This window comes from Crotalus tigris, unplaced genomic scaffold (genome assembly GCF_016545835.1).
Source record: "Crotalus tigris isolate CLP2741 ecotype Arizona unplaced genomic scaffold, ASM1654583v1 scf7180000018164.764771, whole genome shotgun sequence".
Lineage (NCBI taxonomy): Eukaryota > Metazoa > Chordata > Lepidosauria > Squamata > Viperidae > Crotalus > Crotalus tigris.
In genome coordinates, this window is record NW_024096858.1 from 515,361 (window position 1) to 534,504 (window position 19,144).

Consider the following 19,144-nt stretch of genomic DNA (forward strand, 5'->3'; position numbering starts at 1 on the left):
TAAGCTTGCCAAAGGAGCTTAACTGTTTTTTTAATTTTAAAATTAAAAAACAAACAAACCCTGAATTGTCAACATTTCAGTATATAACCATCCACTGCTTGATCTGCTTATACCTCTGTCTCACCTCTTGACCAACTTGGTGTGGGCGTGCTCATTCCCATGCCATTTTTTCTGACAACGCTGTTCCTATTTGCCTTGCTATTCTCTCTTTGCCCTGCTTATATATTTCCTCCTCTGCATGCTTTGTTCCTGAACTCTCCTCAGTGCAAATGCATTCCTGGTGCTTCTTATTTCCAATTCCGCCAGAAACGCTGTAAAAAGACCCACACACATTGCCTGTGCCCTTCTGGCTCTGGCGGTCACATTCATTCAGCAACTAGGGCAGGAAAGGTTATTGGGAAGATTGCAAGAGCTATCAAGCTGTTTTAAAATAAAAGAAACCAGGAACTGTTGCAAGCATTGCTGATCCAGATAAACCTCCCGTCCTGAACATTTTCAATTATTATATTCCATGATGCTGAGCAATTGCTGAAAATGTTTTGTTTTAAAGCCTGCAGGATATCAGAGGTGAGAGGGATTTCCTACATAATTATATGCTTGTGTTTGTGACTCCTTTTCTGCAACCACTATATATGCAACATAATCCTATATTGCATAGGCAATTTGAAGGTTCCCTATTGCAAGCTTGGAGGTCTTTGGAGGAATGACAAGATATTGGTACAGAGTTCATACTATATTTATTTTAGATTTTATTTTTATTGAAATTAAATATCACCGTGGTTGGCAAAGAGTGTGGTCCAGAGTGGGGTGGCAGGATGGGTGACTGGTGGCTTTGTCATTTCACTCCCATTGTGATCTCATTTTAGATCCTCTTTCAAACTGCAATTTTACAAGAAAAGCATGCAAGACTAATATCATTAATATCCCATCTATTTTGGCAATTAAGAACTCATCCATAAGTAGAACTCAATGGGAGCCATTCAGTTTCAGCCAATCAGTATATTGCTGAAAACGGGTTTTACTAATAACCAAGGAAAAATGCAGGGTTCATTTTTATCAACTGGTATACATTTTGGGTGATTATTAAGAAATTTCACATAAAGCAGCATATTCCTAATTAGAATGAATTTGCTTAAAACATTTATTCAAGTATTAATTCTAAAAAAAAAAGAAATTCCTAGAGAGTACAATGCATGCATGAATGAAAAAGCAACTGCACAGAACAGAATGATATATTTAATTTAGGTTTCCTATAATTGGTGAATGTTATCCAACAATATACTATATACTTTTCTGTTTCTTCTTAATTTATATCTATTGTTGCTTTATGCTTCAACCAAACTCAGATTTAAGTAAGGGACATTCTAGTAATGTTGCACAGTTGTGCAACACATTTATGTAAATCCAAATGTGACAGGCCTTTGAACATGGACCAACATACCTTGAGTACCTTTGACATAATGCATTGCATGCAACAGTATGTTGGCTTGTAAGGCAATCTCTAGATTAGAGATCTTAGAATAGAAAAATTTGAAGAAAAATTGAACTGTGCTTACACTTGTGGCAAACTTAAAGTATGTCCAAACTTACTGGCACTATTATTATTATTGTTAACAGGGAAAGCTACATATGGCATGGATACAACTAAGGCCTTTAAGCTAGTTATCCCTCTATGTAATTTACAATCATTACCTGAACACTTCAGTTGGAGACAGATGTTATTATCTGTGCACCCATCTAGTGTTGATCATAGGATTTAGAAGATTGTGACTTAGAATATAAAAGAAGTAAATTATGAATTAACAAATTAAATGGAAGAAAGAGAACTAGGTTATATATCTGTGGTAGAATGTATAGAAGTGGTTTGATCTTGTGAAATACAATTAATGAATACATGTAGGTTTAATTATCAATGAAAGAGAAAAGAAAACTCACAATCTATGAAATGGTGTCACCTCAATAGAAGGCACATACTATCACGTACTATCACATTTGGTGGACATGTGGTAAGGCAAAGGCCTATTGGAGAAAGATACATATGTGGTTAGAAAAAATATTGGGTGAACAAGTGGATTTTAAACCTGAACTTTTTTTACTAGATATTATGCCTGAAAAGACTAATAAGCAGAAATTATATTTAATCTTACACATCACTACAGCAGTGAGAATAATTTTTACACAATACTGGAAGAATGAAGGATTGCCATCAGAAGAAGAAATAATCAGGAAAATATTGGAATGTGCAGAGACGGACAGATTAACTATGAGGTTGAAAGATAAAGAAGATACAGACTATTATCAAATTTGCGACCTATTTTATTCTTGGCTAGAGGAAAGAATGAAGGATTAGGAATTGAACATGTATTAGCATAGCAAACACCAGACAACTTGTTGATTGGAAAAAATAACATATGTTGATGAAAAAAACCCCAATAAAATCTTTATATATATATATATATATATATATATATATATATATATATATATATATATATATATATATATATATATGGAGGTTTTCGCGGGTATTTGTATGTAGGTCTTTGGTTGTTCGGGTTTTCTCCCGCATAAAATTGGAAGTGTCTTGGCAAAGTTTTGACGAAGTCCTATTCGTCATCTTCAGGCTGGTGTTTTCAGCTTCGTGCTTTGAGCAGCAATGTGTGGTCTTAGCTGTTTCTTCCTTTTAACTGCCAGTGGGGGTATGAACTGATTGGGTGGGAGCTTGGCTGTGTTCTGATTGGGTGGAGGTGTGTTCTGAATGGTTAGGGGCTTGGCTGTGCTCTGATTGGCTGGGGGAGTGTTCTGTTTGGTTGTGCTCAGGTTAGTCTGAGTTGCAGAGGGGTTTAAGATTTTGGGCTGCCTTGCTATTTTTTGGCTTCTTGTTCGTGGTCGTGCCTCCTCTTCATGGAGGGTGTCAGTTTGCTTCATGTATGGATTGGAGGGGTTTAAAGTGGCTAATGATGCAGCTGTGGTCTGGCTTCTGGTTTGTGGTCGTGCCTCGTCATCGGTGTGGCTTTGGGTTTGTTTGTTGCGTGGATGTGTGGTGGTGACCTCCTGTGTGGTTTTTGTGAGTGTGGGTCTGGTATCATTCACCAACAGAAGAATGTTGTGAAGAATAAGTGCACGCATTGAAGAACATAAGAACTCAGTCAAAAAAGAGGAACCAACATCTTCCCTGGTCCAACACCTTAAAGCCACAGGACATGAAATTGACTTTAAAAATACCAGAACCATTGCCAAAAGTGAACATTTTAATAACAGAATAATCAGAGAAGCCATCGAGATAGAAAAACGCCCACACAGCATGAACAAGCGAGATGATACCTCCCGCCTACCAGCCATTTGGAAACCCGCCCTTATTGACAAACGACTCCCTAACACAAAAAATGATACCAGACCCACACTCACAAAAACCACACAGGAGGTCACCACCACACATCCACGCAACAAACAAACCCAAAGCCACACCGATGACGAGGCACGACCACAAACCAGAAGCCAGACCACAGCTGCATCATTAGCCACTTTAAACCCCTCCAATCCATACATGAAGCAAACTGACACCTCCATGAAGAGGAGACACGACCACGAACGCGAAGCCAGAAAATAGCAAGGCAGCCCAAATCTTAAACCCCTCTGCAACTCAGACTAACCTGAGCACAACCAAACAGAACACTCCCCCAGCCAATCAGAGCACAGCCAAGCCCCTAACCATTCAGAACACACTTCCACCCAATCAGAACACAGCCAAGCTCCCACCCAATCAGTTCATACCCCACTGGCAGTTAAAAGGAAGAAACAGCTAAGACCACACATTGCTGCTCAAAGCATGAAGCTGAAAACACCAGCCTGAAGATGACGAATGGGACTTCGTCGAAACGTTGCCAAGACACTTATATAAATGCATAGGTAAGTGATACTTGTATATTATGCTTCATGGTAATGAAGAACCAGACATGAAATCTGGGAAAAGTTTCCATCATTATGAATAAGATCTAGAACCAGAACAAATACTCTGTTAGATGACAGGAGTGAATAGAAGAGATAAGACAATATAGAATAAGTAATTGGGCTACTTCCTTAATGAATAAAAAAGCTGGCAGGTCCAAACCTCCCTTTTGGGTTACAGTGGTGCGGCTGCTGCTCAAGAGATCTGATGACTTCTTTCAGGATCAGGGTAGACTGGTGTAACTTTTCTGGTCTTGCTTGATCTCTTGACAGTTTTTAATATTATCAGTCAGGGTATCCTTCTGGACAATTTCCGAAAGAGTTAGCAATAGAGGGCATTTTATTGCTCTTGTTCTTTTCTCCGTTGCCAAGTCCAGTTGTGTTGGTAGAGGGGGCCAGACTGAGCCTAACACTTTCCCCATTCTTATGTAACATCTACATGAGACTTCTGGGTGTTCATCAGCATGGTGTCAGTATCATCAGTATGGGTTGATACCCCATTATATATATTGTCAAAAGTACTAGCAAATCAAATTATATAAAGTAGCTGCTATAGAGAACTACAGAAATGTCTTTGGAGAGGGAATAAACAAAAATGTAAAGTAACTCTGCTTTGACAGTTTTGGGTGTAAGAAGGAAAGAAAGGAAAACACGACTGTTTTTCAGGATCCTGCTGGTATGGCCTGTATCAATGAAGTAGATTTCAGGGTTACTTGTGGACTGGACTCTGTTTCTTACCTGGTCTATTTCAAAAGGATGACAGCAGAAATAATGCAATCAAAGACAACAAGGAATACGTAAAGTGATGTAAGGTCTCAGTCCCTTACTTGAACTTGAGATACCATATCAATCTAATCAGATAACCCAAGTGGAGACTTCTTGATCAAGCAGCTCTTTATTTGATCAAATTAAGCAGCTGGGTGGCCAACAGTCTGGAATGCTGGCAGAGTTACGTCCAGAAGTGCCACGCGTTAGAAAATTGGTAGCATTGCTTTACAAACTTTGTTAGCCAATGAAAATCAGACAACAGAGCCATTACATCATAAGAAAGACATCAATCATTCCTGTACACTCCCTTATTCCCTCCTTCAGTATATCCCATCCATGTACATGTTTCCCAAGCTTGCATGAAATTTCTCTGATGCAAAAGCTGATTACAAAAAGCAAGAAAGCAACAGTTAGACTAAATAATTTTCCTTTGTTTCAGAACCCTTCAGTGAAAAGAGAGAAAACTCAGAGTGAATTTTTTTGAATTAAGGAGTTGTTTTGGAAATAGCTAAAGAGAGCAAAACAAGCAGTCTCCAGCAGAGTGAAAAGAATTAAAAATCAATATGATGAAATGATTGGGATGAAACTGAAATGAGAAAATATTGGAATTTTTTTGAGATTTTAATGGGAATAATAATTTGTTGAACTGAAATACACATGATGCATATTATTATCCAAGAAAAAAAAGGTGAAAAAGAAGTTGTAATACATGCTGTGAGAATGTTGAGAAATGGTAAAACTGTGCAAACACAAATAATGTAACTACAAAAATGTTAAAATACAGATATGGTTGCCTAGGCAGTGCTGGGCAAAATTTTAATCTATGTGAAGGCTTCACCTAGGCCTGATAATTGGAAGAATGCTGTTATTATCCCCCCATACAAAGGAAAAGGTAGAAAGAGTGGATGAAAAAACTACAACAGGAATTAGATTGTTCAGTTTGCCTGTTTTGGCATAATGTAAGCATGAGAAGGGACAGTAAACAAAATTTGGACAGTGCAATGCAGTTTAATGCTTATAGTTTTATACTTAGTCATTCAGGGGATTAATAATTGCTTAATGTATGCTAAAATGCATATTGAATGTTTGCAAAAATGTTAAAGTATGTTGGTTGGGGACATGAAAGTATATGTATTTTTGTATTCAGGTATTGTTGCCTAAATAGCCAAAAGATTTGTAGCAAATGTTAAACAGGTTGTCTGATGCTACAAGGAATATGCATTGGAAAACTCGTGTATAAAGATAGAAGTTCTTCTTTAGAGGGAAAAAACCCAGAATGAATGGTTGTAATTATAATGATGAAAAAGTAGAGTAAGTAGATGATTCTGTATTGTTGTTGTTGTTAATTGCGAAGTCGTTTCCGACCCATCGCGACTTCATGGACAACGTTCCTCCAGGTCTTCCTGTCCTCTACCATTTTCTGGAGTCCAATTAAGTTCACACCTACTGCTTCAGTGACTCCATCCAGCCATCTCATTCTCTGTCGTCCCCTTCTTTTATTGCCCTCAACCTTTCCCAGCATTAGGCCCTTCTCCAGTGAGTCCTTCCTTCTCATTAGGTGGCCAAAGTATTTGAGTTTCAACTTCAGGATCTGGCCTTCTAAAGAGCAGTCAGGGTTGATCTCCTCTAGGACTGACCGGTTTGAACGCCTTGCAGTCCAAGGGATTTGCAGGAGTCTTCTCCAGCACCATAGTTCAAAGGCCTTAATTCTTTGGCGCTCAGCCTTTCTTATGGTCCAACTTTCACAGCCATACATTGCAACTGGGAAAACCATGGCCTGGAATATACGCACTTTTGTTGGCAGGGTGATATCTCTGCTTTTTAGTATGCTGTCTAGATTTGCCATAGCTTTCCTCCCCAGGAGCAAGCGTCTTTTAATTTCTTGGCTGCAGTCCCCATCTGAGGTGATCTTAGAGCCCAGAAAAATAAAATCTGTCACTACCTCCATTTCTTCCCCATCTATTTGCCAGGAATTGAGAGGGCCGAATGCCATGATTTTGGTTTTCTTAATGTTGAGTTTCAAACCAACTTTTGCACTCTCCTTCTTCACCCGCATCAAGAGGCTCTTTAGTTCCTCTTCACTTTCTGCCATTAGAGTGGTATCATCTGCATATCTTAGGTTGTTGATATTTCTCCCAGCAATATTAATTCCAACTTTTGATTCATCTAGCCCTGCCTTTCTCATGATGTGCTCTGCATATAAGTTAAATAGGCAGGGCGACAGTATACAGCCTTGCCAGACTCCTTCTCCAATTTTGAACCAATCAGTGGTTCCGTGTCCAGTTCTCACTGTTGCTTCTTGACCCGCAAATAGGTTTCTCAAGAGACAAATAAGATGGTCTGGTATTCCCATCACTTTAAGAACTTGCCACAATTTGTTGTGATCCACACAATCAAAGGCTTTAGCATAGTCAATGAAGCAGAATGATCCAGCGTATGTTGGCAATTTGATCTCTAGTTCCTCTACCTCTTCGAAATCCTGCCTGTACTTCTGGTAGTTCTCGATCCACATACTGCTGGAGTCTAGCTTGTAGGATTTTAACTTTACTAGCATGTGAAATGAGTGCAATGGTGTGATAGTTTGAACATTCTTTGGCATTGCCTTTCTTTGGAATTGGAATGTAAACTGGCTTTTTCCAATCCTGTGGCCACTGTTGAGTTTTCCAAATTTGCTGGCAAATTGAGTGTAGCACTTTTACTGCATTGTCTTTTAAGATTTTGAATAGCTCAGTTGGAATACTGTCACCTCCACTAGCTTTGTTGTTGCTCAAATTTTCTAAGGCCCATTTCACTTCACATTCTAGGATGTCTGGTTCGAGGTTGGTGACCATCTCATTGTGGTTATCTGGGACGTTAAGCTCATTCTTGTATAGTTCTTCTGTGTAGTTTTGCCATCTCTTCTTAATTTCTTCTGCCTCTGTTAGGTCCCTGCCATTTTGGTCCTTTATCATGCCCATCTTTGCATGAAACGTTCCCTTCATATCTCCAATTTTCTTGAAGAGATCTCTGGTCCTCCCTATTCTGTTGTTCTCTTCTATTTCTTTGCACTGTTCATTTAAGAAGGCATTCTTATCTCTTCTAGCTACTCTCTGGAATTCTGCATTCAGTTGGGTGTATCTTTCTCTTTCTCCTTTGCCTTTCGCTTCCCTTCTTTCCTCAGCTATTTGCAAAGCTTCCTCATACAGCCATTTTGCTTTCTTGCATTTCTTTTTCTTTGGGATGGTTTTAGTTGCTACCTCTTGTACAATGTTGCGAACTTCCATCCATAGTTCTTCAGGCACTCTGTCTATCAGATCTAATTCCTTAAATCTATTTGTCACCTCTACTGTATATTCATCAGGAATATGATTTAGTTCATACTTGAGTGGCCTAGTGCTTTTCCCTACTTTTTTCAATTTAAGCCTAAATTTTGCAACAAGAAGCTCATGATCTGAGCCACAGTCAGCTCCTGGTCTTGTTTTTACTGACTGTACAGAGCTTCTCCATCTTTGGCTGCAGAGCACATAGTCAATCTGATTTCTATGTTGACCGTCTGGTGATGTCCATGTGTAGAGCCGTCTCTTAGGTTGTTGGAAAAGAGTGTTTGTTATGACCATCGTATTCTCTTGACAAAATTCTATCAGCCTGTGCCCTGCTTCATTTTGAACTCCAAGGCCAAACTTGCCTGTTATTCCGGTTATCTTTTGGCTTCCTACCTTAGCATTCCAATCCCCCATGATGATAAGGACATCATTTTTTGTTGTTAATTCTATAAGGTGCTGTAGGGCTTCATAGAACCAGTCAATTTCATCCTCTTCAGCACCAGTGGTTGGGGCATAGATTTGGACTACTGTGATATTGAATGGTTTGCCTTGGATTCGAATTGAGATCATTCTGTCATTTTGGGGATTGTATACCAGTATTGCTTTTCCTATTCTTTTATTGACTATGAAGGCTACTCCATTTCTTCTGAGGGATTCTTGCCCACAGTAGTATACCTGATGGTCATCTGAGTTAAATTCACCCATTCCTATCCATTTTAGTTTGCTGATTCCTAAGATGTCGATGTTCAGTCATCTCTTTTTTGACTACGTCTAGCTTGCCTTGATTCATGGATCTTACATTCCAGGTTCCTATGGAGAAAAAATCTTTACAGCATCGGACTTTCCTTTCACCACCAGATCTATCCACAGCTGAGCGTCCTTTCGGCTTTGGCCCAGTCGCTTCATTCTTTCTGGCGCTACTAGTACTAGCCCTCTGCTCTTCCCCAGTAGCCTATTGGACACCTTCTGACCTGAGGGGCTCATCTTCCAGCGTCATATCTTTTTGCCTTTTAGTACTGTCCATGGGGTTTTCATGGCAAAGATATTGGAGTGGTTTGCCATTTCCTTCTCCAGTGGATCACATTTTGTCAGAACTCTCTGCTATGACCTGTCCATCTTGGGTGGCCCTGCATGGCATAGCTTATAGCTTCATTGAGTTACACAAGCCCCTTCGCCACGACAAGGCAGTAATCCATAAAGGGGATGATTCTGTATATCATGGTGTAAAGGCATAAGTATGATTTCTTCTTGATGAAGGAATACAAGAGCAGACAAGACAAGGTAAACAACAACTCAGTCAGGAAAGAAGACATGAGAAATTCAAACAACCTCTTCTTAATTTTGTTTGCTACAGGATAGGACAAAGAAATACTTGGCAACATTTCACAATACAATTGTAAAGTAGCATTCCTGAAATCCTTGCTTTGTTTCCTGATCTGGCCTATTTTAAAGAGATGAAACATTTACTAAAGATGGGGAAATGAATGGAGAAATTTTAAGATGTCTAGTGCTGATGAAAAGCTATCATGTGATCTGTGATGAAGAACAATGTTTTTGGAGGCAAAATGTTTGTCCAAGAGAAACTTGCTATGTGTAAGAGTGTATTTCTGTGTATTTTGTTATATTATATGAAAGTGACAGTACTTTCAGGAGAAACATAAAAGTAGGCTGAACACAATCAGCATGGAGTACTTAACAAATGTTTGGTAAAACAAGATGTGAAAGGACAAGGATGAATGGATGCTGAATAAATGTTGATTGAATGCAAAAATGAATGACAAGTACAAATGGAATATATTGAGATGGTTTGAATAAATTAGTTAAGTCATGGTTAGATGGAATTGATTAAATACTCAATGAGAAATTTAAAGAATAAAGGAAGCAGTGGAAGCAGAAATTATTTGCAAGGACAGAAAAATCTGGAGAGGTAAAATATATAAATAAGATTTAGCTTTTTATGTTCTTTTTCTTATGCATTTCTTTGGATTTACCTTTTTCTTTTTACTCTGCGTGTTTTGTTGGGTATGTTAATATGTATTTATGTAATTGGAAGAGGAATATTCTTAATTACAGTACTGATGAAGTATTGCCATATTGTTGTATGTACAGTATATGAGTGTATGTGTGTGGGTATATTCTAATGAAATTTCACAGACTAGAAAAACTTCAGGCTTTTTTTCTAAGTAGTTTTCAATAAATTTGAGTGAACAACCACAATAACTTCCCAGGAGTTATGTTAGCTCTCCTGGGAAGGTGCGTTCATTGCTAGATTTTTCTCTTTTTCCCCAAGCAATGTTCTCCTGGGAACTTCCATGTTTACTTTCTTTGCTAACGTTCTGTCCTAATTCTCTATTTTCAGGCTTAAGCTGAAACTGCAGCTGAGGAATATGCTCCTACATTTGATGATGCCAAAGAGGAAAAATAAGTATAGGGAAAATTAGGTTAGATCAGGCAGCTGGGTAATTTTTTTCATAAAACAGTTTTAATCTCTAAATAAATATTGAATTTGTTCCTGATCTGGAAATTCTGTTCTTAATTCCAGGTGCAGATGAGTCTAAGTTAGTATGAACAATGCACTATCAAATCAAAGATCCATTCAGTACAGCCTTCCCTAGACAGATAGCAATAGTATCTAGTGTCCTTGGCTAATCTTTTTTGGTTTGTTTGTTAAATAGCATAGGACCTGGTTATTACTTAAATTGGCCTTCACTAGAAAATCCAGGTCTGTAGGCTAGATTAGGGAATAAAAAATGTTTTAGAAGGCAACAACAGCAAACAACTTTTGCATTACTAGGAGATTGGGAAAAAACAAAAACCAAACATCCCCATGACTGAATCTCTACAGGAACTGAGCTTTAATCTGAAGGAATATTTAATTGTGAGTTCATAGAACAAGTCTCTTTCACCCAGGAAAGGCATCAGTTTCTGGCACTGATGCTGTAGAAGGATGTTTCCTTTGATTCCACCATCTTTGAAGCTTCATTACTGTTGTAAAACATTGTTCAGGTTTGAAGAAACTGCACAACCCTGCAGAATATTACAAAGCCATTTCAGCAAATAAACAAAACAGGCTTGCTCTTTGAGGCAAAGTAAAAACATGTCAGCTTGGTCAAATTAATTATGTATCCATTTGGCTTACCTTTACAACTGGATCAGGTCCTTATGGATAATTTACAAGAGAGAAGCACTTAGAGGAGAAAGGCTTTCTAGAGTCTTATTCTTCTCAAACATGAACTACTTGATGCTGAAACAAAGTTGTTGGATGTTCTTCCTAATTCTATGAGGAGCCACAGTACTACATTGCGGTGTTTCAGCTCTTGGCAGCTTACTTTCATCTTTCTCTCTCACACGTAACATTCTTTTCCGATTGGTTTGCCATTTTCAATTATTTATCTCCTCAAAACCCCAAGAGACTCTGTTTATTCTTGCACTCATCAGTTTCTGTGCCAGGCCCACAGCAGAACAGAAAAGGAACAAAAAGCCACTTTGAATCTAGCTAAACATGTTTCTGTCCATCTTCCTATTTCATTTGTTCACTTATTTGTTTTAATTAAAATAAATCAGTTTAGATTGCCTTTTATCCCCACATACTCGAGATGTTAATTAGTTTTTAAAAACATGCCTAAGCATTCTTTGCATACATGTGAAATTGAAGTGGGGGGGGGGAAGTGAGAATGTGAATGTAATTATGCCTATGAAGAAGTATAATGATTAATTATCTAGAGTGCATTATCTGAGAACTTAGTAAAAGCAAAACACAACTGCTAATGTGCTGATTACAAAGTACTAATAAAAATAAGAAGAAAAAGACAATCTTCTTTCATGGATTAAATCTTTTGAGCTCTGCTGTTGCACATGGTGTTGTCTATAAGAATGAGGGAATTGTGTGAACAAAATCCACAGTTGATTGCATAGGATTTCAAAACATTTCACATGCTTTCTATTTATCAAGCAGCAACATAAATACTTTTTATTACCTACATGGAACTGTTGAAAAAAAGTTACCTGTTGTTTCAGGATGAGGTATCTTTAATATGCAAATGATATTTAATAATATACTTAATACTATATATCTATCTGAGACTAAACCAGGAGCGCTTTGGAAGCATTGACTTACTGTCTGGATGCTGGTAGGGTCTGTATGTGTTAGCTTTGAGATAGGGTCCAGATAAGAAAAACAACCAGGAGTACTAGCGTTATCTTTATTGTGAGGTTACATTAACAGACTCTTGCAAAACTGAAGTACCCTACCTATCTCTCACTTTTACTCTCACTAAACTAGAGAGGATCTTTTCTGAAAGGCTTTCACTTTGGAGCTCAAATTTTATTAGACCATTGTCTAAGGAACACCCTGAAGGATGCAACTGCTATTCCCCACCACCAATTCTTCTCTTCCTCTTTCTTCAAAGGTGATTCCTACATACCTTTACATTATGAGTTGAACAGACTGATTGAATCACAGCAAGATAAAGTATGGTTTAAGAGTTCTCCAGTCCTGATGTTAACTCTGGACAAGGAGACAGTACCCCTGAAGGAATAGATATGTGACTTGAGTATCCTTCTGGACTCCTGATTACTATCTAAGTGGGCAAGTGCAGGCCTGCTGGGATGTTTGTCTGGCTATGACTAGTTCACCAATTGTAGGCTAACATGGAAATGGAGGTATACTGGCAGAAGAGTGGGAAAAAATGGTGGCCAGAAGACTTCATTTGACACCAGTCTTTATGGGCCCTTGTTGGATCAGCTGGTAGAAAAACAAAAAGAAAAAAAAGAAACTAGTGATTAGCTGAGAATATAGTCACCCAGCAGTCTAGGATGAAATTTAATAACTTGCCTCGATCGTGGGTGCTCCAATACTGGAGGTTTTTAAGAAGAGATTGGACAACCATTTGTCTGAAATGATATGGAGTTTCCTGCTTGAGCAGAGGGTTGGACTGGAAGACCTCCAACATCCCTTCCAACTCTTTTATTCTGTTATTCTGAAATAGTCCTAAAGCAGGGATCCCCAGCCCACGGTCTGTGGACCAGTACAGGGCCGCAGCATGCCAGCAACCAGTCCGCACAAACAAGGAAAGCCCCATCCACAGGATGCAGGCAGCACATAAAACCACATCCCCTCCGGTCCACGGAAAAATCTCTCTCCACATAACTGGTCCCTGATGCCCAATAGGTTGGGGACCTCTGTCCTAAAGGATAATAACCCACTAGTGGAGAGGTGTGCTAAGTGCTGAAGCCATCAGAGCCTGGGATTGTTATAGTTTGGTATAAAGTAATTAGGAGGAATTGAACTGGAATTGGGTGGAGGATGACATCATGTATGTATCATGTATGTTAAGAAATGGTGGGTGATTTCCATCAGGAATGGGACAAGCAGAAAGTGCATGTCTGACTTAATAATTCATGACAGATTCAGAAAAAAATGAAGTAAAGATATAGAGAAATACTGTGACATGGAGGACAGGTTGGAGGAAATTTCATACTCTCAGATGGTGTTTCATTTTCATTCTAGTCATTGAGTACTAAATTGTAATTTTTCTACAAATGTGGAAATCAAGTAGAGTTATCTTTGCACATAGAATGTATTTTCTATACAGAGAAGGAGATGAGAGGACTAATTTAAGCAAATGAAAATTATTATTTTCAAGGGAAGCTTAAATTAGAGAATAACCGAAATAAATCCAAAGCCAGAAAGTAATGCAGGGGGGGGGTTTGTAAGAAAATAAGAAATATATTATCTAAAAAAATCCATAAAAGACTCTCTGTAGTCCCAGAAACCTAAGGTTATGCTACATGTAAACCTCTGATGGTGTTCATGGTGTATAATCCATAGTCATCTCATGGAGGTTGATCTTATTAAAAATAGACAAGGCCACAGAGTTCTGCTGTGATGCTGGTATCATATTGTAAAATGAAAACATTTTTTAAAAAAAATGCTAGCCAATTTTTATTCATATATAACACTCTTGTAATTGTCCTACTCTCTGGTTAGCTTAATTATAAAAGTTGAAACTCATAATTAGCATGGTAGAACTATTTTCCATTGTAAAAAAAAAAAACCCTCTGACTACCTCTGTAAATGAAGTATTAAAGTTGGTAATTAGTAGTGCTATAATATTCAGAGATCTCAAATTTGGCAGTAACTAATGCTGAGCCAAGAGTAGTAAATGTGTTTTTTGACAGCTTTTCTGGCAGTATCAAGAAGCATCATGTTTTCAGCAGCATTTCAACAGTGAGAAAAAAAAGCACAGTACTTGTTCGTTTTTAATTGTCTGCTGTCTCTCTTCAACTGGCCATTTAACTTCAGCGATATCATAAATGGGCTGTTTGGTACAGGAACAAAATCTGATTCATGATGAAATTGGTACAGGAACAAAATCTGATTCATGATGAAATCCGTGTAAGCTGGTTTTACCCATGTGAATAATCTTCATAAAGTTATTACCCAGTCAGATCTGCTCCTACATAAAATCGTAACAAACTAGGTAATGAGGAATCATCCTTGGAAAACTGCCAGGAAAGAGAAAGAAGGAGTAGTCAAAACAGAACCATTCTAGTCTGTTTAAAATTTAAAAGTGGATTTGAAAATAAAAAAATGGCAACAGGATAAGCTGAAAATGATTATTTACAAAATGAAAGTATTCTGCGTAAAACATCACCCCCTCACCACTGAACATGTATTAGGATAACAAGAGAAAAAATTCAAGGATAGGGAATAGGGAGAAAAAAATATTGAACTAAGCTTTTCTAAAACCCAAGATGGCCATGAATAAAACAAAGGAAACGGAGGAAGATATTTTTTCTTAAAGCCACAGTGCCATCATATGTAAAAAAAATAATAATAGAGTAAACCACTTAAAAGATAAAATTTCCGTAAGTGCTTGCTATCTTTTTCTATGAGCCATGAAAATAATGGATGGAACTTCTGTGTATAGCTCATTATTGCCGTACTTATTCCCAATGACATGGGCAGATAAATGTATTCTATTGCACTCTTTTGAAGAAAGGTGGAAAGACTAAACAGTTAAGAAAAAAAATGGTTTGCTTTCTTTCACTGATTATCCCATGATATAATTTGATTCTTAGGAGTCCCTGCGCCATTTTTGCAATTGCAATTTGTCTACAGGGTAGAGTGTTCTAAATAACCATAATTATAAATATTATAAATTCTGTAATCTCCCTTCCTCCCTTGCTATCCAAGCATTTTTTTTGCAAGAACAAAGGTCCTCTTTTTATCTTTTTAACATACTTGCTGCAGCACTGTCCTCTGCATGACAATGAAAAACCCAACTTAAAAATTGGAAGTGAAGGTCTGAGGAAGACTATGAATTATTAAAGATATATATTACACATGGGGTTCAGTTAAAAACTATTCTGGATTGCTTTACTTCAGAAGTGATTCAAAAATTCACAGCACAACTCTGTTTCCTAAACCCTTATCCACATATTAAAACATTCAGTTATTTTATAGTGAATACAATTTCATTTGCACACTTGTAATAAGCCAGGACGATTTACTGATTAAAGGCACTGGACAAGAATTTATCTGTCTCTTATACGTAACATCTGGCTGGATAAATTTGAGTTAAGTCACTTTCTAAGCCCTAGGTGAGAAATCTAGCCCACACAGAATGAGTGTGATATATTATCACCCATAATTTTTAAGAAATAGGCCTTTATCCTGTATGGGATTGATTCAAAATGACAATAGTAACAATAGTTGACTCATCCTATCCTAGTTGAAGCCAAGGTCTTCTGGAAAAATAGATACAGCACAGTGTATATGAATAGATGTCTTCAGAACAGGAATATAAAATTGTACTAAAACTCAAGTTAAATTTGGCCATGACCAATACTGGTCTGATATTTCAAATATGGTATTAATTCAAATGATAACAGTGACCCAAACAGTTAAAAAAGGCAAATGAAGTTAAATCCTGCCCTATCCTTATTGACATTCCTGAAAACCTTTTCCCTTTCAGGTAGGTCAATAAGTCTTCCAAAAAAAAAAAAAAAAATCCATCTGTGCAAATGAAGACTTTTACTTCAAAGGTTAATTGCCACTTATGCTGATAGTGGATTGCAGAATAAAGAGAGGAAAAGGAAGACGATAGCAAGGAGATTGAATGGATGTGGGCAGTGTGGAGAAAAGAGAATGAAATGCACAGTGTTTGTCTGTAAGAGAAGACAACAGACAAATATGTGTGTATGAAGTTGTAGAGTGAGAGTGTGGGTTGAGTTCTAGACCCATCCATCAATTAAACTGGCTGGGCCTGCTATTGATAAGAGTTCCAGACAGCTTTTCTCTGAGGCAAAGTGGCCCTGAACAGGAAGAAAAGGTTTCCACCACCATGTCTTTTTGGCACTGCCAATAATAGGGTGAGTGCCCCACCCACACCCCTTTCCCCCTGAGCTTATTTGAATTATTAGAAACCAGCAAGCTGGGGCTATATACTTTGCGTGGCTGATTTAGAAGGTTGCTAGGTAACCTTCTGGCTCACATCTGAGGCCTAAGGCCAGTTCTGAACCACTTACTTGCAACATTTCAGACACACACAAAAAAATATGCCCAGCAAAGAAAAAAGGATGCCCCCCAAAGTGGGGGAAAATCATATAATGCTAATTGGCTGTATGGAAGGTTAATAGAATCGTTTACATTCAGTCAAACCTTTATGCTTGTATTATCATTTACATTCAGTCAAACCTTTATGCTTGTATTATCTGATTTGCCAAATCTAGATTGCAAGCATCTAGATGATCATTTGAATTTTCTTGTTTTCTCTCTCCTGTCATCTAATGGTGTCCAGGTTGTGGTAAAATCTGTTTCCTATTGAGTTTTGAAAACAAAAATGAAAAGTGGAGGATATCAGCTTCTTATGATGAACTTGAAATGACCACACATGGCAAAATTCTGGATAATTATTCTTGTGCAAAAGCAAAGCAGAAAGAGCCCAAATTAAACCGCAAGGTACTTTCTTCTTCAAATGGCCACGAGATAAAAAAAGATTAAAATAAAAAGCTACTGGTAACTGGAGCCAGTAAGCCATTAAGAATCCTGGTTATTTCTGTTTGAAGCATACCTCCTATTTGATGTTTGTGTCTTCTTCAAATCAATTCTGGTTACCTGGAGAGTAGAAAGTTTACCTCAGAAAATCAACAAAGTATTTAAGGGAATAGTGGAGCAGAATACCTACAGAGCAGAGCTTAGATTTTTTCCCCCTTAAGCGATTAGCTAAATAATTTATTGTTCTCAAATCCAGGTATGGAAACTTTTCTCAAAAAGATTTGCTTAAGCCTTGGAACTCTTGCAGTTTTTCTATCTCTCTGCCTTCTGAATCCATTTTGAAATGCACTAAAATTAGGCTGTTTGGACTCTTTAGTCCATGGATAAGACTAGTGAGAGCAGAAGACCCTGAGATACCAAGAGCCAAGGATGGCAGGAGAGGGGGTGTAGTTATCTTAAGTTGATTAGAGTCCATGTTCTTCCTTAATTTATATTTTTTTCCCCCAAATCAGGACTTCTTAGTTTGTGGTTGCCCTATTTCACTTTATCTCTGCTTACATTTTTTTTCCGAAAAACTGCTGTTGGAACTATTCTCACCTCATGTCCTTGGAATGAAAATGTGGGTTTTATAAATAACAATGCAAGTTATTTATAAAGTGGGCCATTCTAGTCTACCAAAGTTCACTTCCAAATTAATGCACTTTATTTACACATTGACTATTTTGTTGACTCTTGATATTTGCTTCTCAAATTCCATGTTCCATTTTATAAATGCCCTTACAAAATGGGGAATTCCTTTAGCAGTAGATTGAATGCTTCAACAGTAGCTTGGCTGATTCTTTTTGGCAAGGTGTGTAAAATGCCTAACATTTGAGTTCCTAAAATGCATTAATCTTTGTTGTCTTAGTTATTACATTCATGGAAAAGACTTCTTCTTGATAAAATTGCTGTGGAGTTGATATTGCATTCAATGATAAATGGAAGATAATTCCTTTTGATATATCATTTAAGTCATTACTTATTTTTATATATTTATTTGTATTTTGGGAAATGAACATTTGGCTACATCCAGCCTGCAAGTTGACTAATTGAAGGATGGGCTTCAGTATATGCTCCTGAAGTATGAAAATAGGCCATAAAGAAAGATAAAAAAGTGCTATTCTTGTGGAAAAATAAAAGCCTTAAAAAAATAAAAGACTTTTATGAATTCCAAGGGTGAAAGAGAGGTTTTTACTTTTGCGCAAAAGGTTCAGAAGTGATTTAGCAATCAACAAATTTCTGAACAAGGGGGAGGGTCTAAACTAAAGCTTTATAGGTTTCTTTTTCTCAGGAACAAAGGAAGCATAGATGGAATCTTACGTTGTATATGGAATCTACTTTGTGTAACATTCAGATAGTTTCTCACGTGTTAGGTCCATTTCTCATGGGAATACAATGAAGGCAGTTTTTACTTTTATACAATGTTTCTAAATATGCATTAGGTCATTCACATACTGTTAATACAGCTTTTGGCTAACACAGCTTTCTTTCAGAAATTATTCAGACACATGATTTTTGCTTTTAGTGATTTTTCATCATTATTATTATTATTCTACTTTATTCTTCTTTATTCTATGTTATTCTATTTCTTTCCCACTTTACTACAGTCTCAAAATGCCAGTCTAATATATTCTGATCCATATAATAATAACTTAACAAACTTAAATATTAAAGGGTTTCCAATAGTTTGGAGAAGTACAGGAAAATTTAGCTAATGTGATATGATTAACAATATGCCAGGAAAATGAATTAAACCAATTAAACTGGCTGGAGTGAAATAAATGCTAAAAGAAATCCAGTAGAAAGTAATATTATATTCTTGAATATGTATTGCAGTACCTCTAAAACGGGTCTTAAAACTTGGCCCTTTTATGACTTGTGGACTTCAACTCCCAGAATTCCTCAGCCAGGCATGCTGGCTGAGGAATTCTGGGAGTTGAAGTCCACAAGCCATAAAAGGGCCAAGTTTGAAGACCCTTGCTCTAAAAGAAGGTATTCTTAATATGTTGACTCTGAAGATATCCTGAAGCATTAAAACAGTGATGTCTTAGAGCAGTGTTCTTCAAAGTGTGGATCTATGGGCCCC